General features: G+C 33.8%; 1 protein-coding gene across 6 annotated transcripts in view; it reads left to right on the top strand.

The window, feature by feature from the left end:
* The first annotated feature begins 709 nt into the window (after positions 1–709).
* Positions 710–4,729, top strand: part of LOC106101242 (protocadherin-like wing polarity protein stan) — a 99,442-nt gene continuing 95,422 nt past the window's right edge. For 5 of the 6 annotated variants that reach the window (XR_001225497.1, XM_013280408.1, XM_013280413.1 and 2 more), the window contains exon 1: positions 710–1,016. The gene's annotated coding sequence lies outside the window, so the exon portion shown is untranslated. The remainder of the gene's footprint in view (positions 1,017–4,729) is intronic. The other variant, XM_013280422.1, reaches the window with a different exon arrangement.

Raw genomic sequence — 4,729 nt, 5'->3', positions numbered from 1 at the left:
AAGACAGATGACGCTGGCGCTCTCTCGTATCGGAGGCCAAGACCCACTTCGGGTTGCTGCGCCAACGCAGTAAGTAAACAAGTTAGCGATATTCAAAAAATTATGATTAAAACGAATGTTTCCTCACCTATACTAACATTACAGAGAGGAAAGATTTGTATTTTTTTTAATCACAAAAAATCTAAATTATTAGAAAGTAACATAGGCTATGTTTTTAATATTATTTTTAATTACAAGGGAAATAATGGAAGCTAGTACATTATATTTAAGATTTCCCCTATGTTTATCCAGTATTTTTTTTCCACTTTGTCAACTGCTAGATAGAGAAATAACAGAAGTAATCCAATATGACTAGCATAATGAGATTTAACTAAGAATGCTGTGTCAGCAATATTATACGTAGTAAGCACGAACGCGTAGTACACACGAGAATTTGCATACAAACGTTTCTGTTGCAAAAAATCCTGTTAATAGAATTAAAGAACGCTAAATGCGCGCTGTTTCAAATCTGGCCGGTATTTTTAAATGTAATATTTGATTTTTTTGTTAGAAATAAATAATTAAAATTATATTTATGATGTAGGACTGACGTTTTAATAAAATATTCACAAAGCGAAATGTTTAAAAATTGACTTAGGATCTTCCGCTGAACCGGTAGCCGGTCCGGCTGCCGCTCCTCCGCCCCCGCGCACGCCCGCCAGTCGCCCGCTGCACGTCGACGGGGAAGCATGTTCGTTTGTCTCTAACAAGTTCCAACGAATTCCGCGACTCGTTTCTAATATCAACAACTTTATTTTTTTGTTTTCTTCAAACTTTACAAGTGATGGATACTTATTGTGGTTTGATCTAGTGGTTAATATAGAATTATACAGTGTGTATTGTGTTGTGTTTGTGTTTTAACGTATTTTCTTACGACAGTCCGGATGTGTTGAATGTGTTCGGAATTTAAACAGCATTCTGTCAATTTTACACTCACCTGGGTATTTTGGACCAATAGTGTTTGATACATCTGTAATGTGAGTTTTATTTATTTAATTTACTTTTAATAGTTTTAAAAGTCTCGATAAGATACAGTATGTTTCATATAAATGTAACTAGTTGCTTTCTAAATGCTTTCTCTAGGTAATTTATTTCAGATCTTCAAACTGTTTTGTGTTATGATTTGATGATTATTAGTTTTTGATAATTCTATGAATTTTCGTAAAAGTTAATGAAATGTCGAAAGAAATGTATTTAAGTCTTTATCGGTAATAGTAATTATTAGAATATTTGATTTTACTAAAATATCTTCGATCATTTAACACACATTTTGTTTCTCGGATTCTTTTAAAAAAATGCATAACATTTTTATTTAAGTCATTAAAGTTAGCTCGCGTTGGAGTCTTTTACTCGAGCAATAAGCGCGTGTGCTTAAAACTGTTTCCAAGTATTACTTAAGTTGTAAGACAATCCTCAAGGGTCACATTTTAATAAATCTTTCCGTTTTTAGATTTATTAAAGAAGTATGGTTGTATACATAAGTTACTTTAAATTGATTGGGTTGTAAAATAAAATTATTTAGCTTTAAAAATAAAATTTAACTTAATATAACAGATTTACAACATTACTTATCACAAATTATTTACCAATTATGCGATTCGCGCCAGAGGGGTAGGTAGAAAGAGATTTCTATTTAGACCGGCACAACTACCACCTCAATCCCTCCATAATGCTTTTCGTAGTTTTTTTACTATGTTATTTTGATTTTATTTTTACTAATAGATATAAAGTAATATCGAGCAAGCTTTTGCAATTTTAGTATGTTTTTCTAAGAATGAGAAGACAATAATCCAATTCGGACCCTTGAATAATATACGACGGTTATTTCGAAAAGGGCAAAGGCAGGTGGGCTCAGGTGGCACCGTAAACATCTGCGGACTATATCCAAGTTATGTTCTAAAGTTGGAAGATTTCTCGGAAAACGTTTTATCATAAATACATCAATGAATATTCATCAATAGTAACAAGTTTGTATACGATTAAATATTTATTAGAGTTCTATGTTTGCATTGTTTACCAAATTATCTTTCTAAGGTTGGTAGAGACTTCATATCTTAAGGTGCGTAACGACGTTACGAGGTGTAACAAGCTTCCAGCTTCTTGCTCGCATGTTTCTCAGCAACACTACGTACTGATTGCATTAATGCTCGTGTAACATGTTACATTACACCCCGTAACTGGCTGTACGCCTCTTGGTAATATGATCCGATGATACACGTTTTTAGTTTTTTTAAAACTGTATCTTTTTCATGAAGCTTGATTTAAGATTATAAAAGTTTATTTTTAATACTTTTATTGCAATCGCCCTTAAAAATTTATAAAAGGTATCTCAGTTTTTTCTGTGGCAGCGATAAAGTCATGTCGCGTGTAGAATTTCTCTAATACTTGGTATATTCATAAAATTATGCTTATTATGAAGGAAATAGTTTTATTTTGCGTAGTTATTGGGTGCGTGAACTAAGCTTTCGTTGTTTTTATTGAGTAACGGTAGATTACAATCTATTTCTGCGTTTTCCCTCCATTGTGTTGCGTGGTCTGACCTTTCAAGGTCTCTGTTACCTCAACTATAAAAAATACGATAACTACATGATTTTCAGTACAAAGAAATATTTTAAAGTTGCTTTTTATTGGTTTCTTTACACAATTAAAGTTAAAAAAAGCATATGGAACTAAGAAAAACAATCGATTTAAATATTGCTTATGAATGATGTAAATAAAATTGGCTTTATTTGATACTAACTGTTCCCGTGCGACTTCATGCGCATAAAATTATGAAAATTTTATTTTGTTGTTTACATTTGTCATTTTGACAAAACATGATGACAACCTTGCTTCCTTGATGTTGGCAGCAACTTACGGTCTCTTTCCCACATTAGGGTTTTTATCCAAAATATTTACCCTCTAAGTTTAATGGCGTTAAAATATATAGCCCAAAGCGTGACGCAAGTGTAGAGCTATTTATTAAAAAAAAGAATTATAGAAATATATGCTATAATTGCTGACATCTTAGGCAACAAAGAAGTGTGTGTTGTGTGTGTGCTTTACTATAATAGTATAGATTGCACATTTAATTTGCCCATTCAAGTTTATTGTTTTAAAGTATTTGTAATGAACATTTTTAATTAACAATTGTATAAAACTTTAGTGGCTTCAACGCAGACGATTCAGTATAGAGTGTCGGACTTTTAAAGAGTATACCGAAATCGCGTACACAAGAGAGCGCGAGTGCGAAAACAAAAGGGCAGTATCGACCAAACGCGGTAGGGTGGGAGCCACCCCTTGTGAGTCATGGCAGACCCTTGCACGTAGGCATTGCGGTGCCCTAAGCAGGGACGGTATGCACTCGCATATTGATCCGGGGTTTTTGACCCCCTAATGTTCAACTAAACTTCCCTTACATTTTTATTTATTTATCTGTAAAAGATTGAATATATCCGACGTTCGCCGTAAAAGTTCATCTTCAATTTATTACCATAGGTTTTTACTGCTTAAACAACTGTATGAAAAAAGAAAACGGAAATGATATCCATTTCCTTTTTTAAACAATAATGGAAGAAAGAAACGAGCGTTTGAGACAAGAATGCGAAGTTAATATTTTTTCAAAGGCAAGGTCATATTATTTTGGTCTACATAAAGGCGTATTTTCTTCAAGCAGCGAAACATTTTTGTCTTTATATTCATGCTTGTTAACTTGTTTGTTTAACACATAATTCTTTCAAGTCAATAGAGATTAAAAGGGTTAAGTACAGAGTACGGTGCAGTACATAACGAATTTGTTCACATTAGTACTTTTGTATCTTGAACAAGTTCCCCCTACGTAGGGTTGCTGGTTCCCGCTCAGTTGTGAGTGAAATCGGCATTAGCGTCGGTTGGGGGAAGGCTTCGTGAATAATACAGCACCATCTGTATTCGGCTCGTGTTACTAGGGAGTTTTAAAAACTTTTTTTAACATGTCACTAACACGTTTGTGCCTAAATTTGATAAAAAATAACTAGAAAATTAAGGCCAGTATATATTTAATTGACAAGACAGTCAAAAAGTATCATAAATTTTATAAAATAATCTAATCATACAGTTTATATCGAAAATGTTTAAAAAAACATAGGCGACAGTTAGCTTTACGATTCACGGGACAAAAAGTCACTTTAAGATAAGAAAGCATCCGAAGTTTGAGAGCTAATGAAGATAAATGTACATAATTTAACTCACAAATCCCGCTTTCTATATTAAAACTTTCAACAATATTTCGACTGACGCAAGTTTCATAGGTACCTATTTAAAGTTACCATTCCTGACAGTTTTGTTAAACCGCCACCAGTCTGTGAACTTCGCCAAAAACTTTTGTACAATTCAGCGAAATATCAGACATCTCCTCTCACTTTAATCCGGTCTGTAGAGCCTAAATTGCTTTGCATTTCGTATTATGCGACTCCGGAGACCTGTAATGAAATCTTGTATGGGTTATCACTTTTAATGTGTTTTGTGCAAGCGATTTTCGCCTTTCCAGATTTTTTATTACAATGTGCACATGTTACACGTAATTTGCTTTTGAACTTCCTTCTGTTGTTAAAGTTAATGGAACTACAAAAGAAGCAGTCATCAGTGGTAGAGCCCGCTTTAACATCTTCGCACGAATGGGCCGGCTCGCCCGGTGCAATACCACGACCACACAGAAAACAGGCGTGAAGTG

The sequence above is a fragment of the Papilio polytes genome, unplaced genomic scaffold (assembly GCF_000836215.1).
Source record: "Papilio polytes unplaced genomic scaffold, Ppol_1.0 DF824303.1, whole genome shotgun sequence".
In the NCBI taxonomy this organism is placed as follows: domain Eukaryota; kingdom Metazoa; phylum Arthropoda; class Insecta; order Lepidoptera; family Papilionidae; genus Papilio; species Papilio polytes.
The sequence above is the reverse complement of the archived record's forward strand: the minus strand, read 5'-3'. Positions and strand labels throughout refer to the sequence as shown.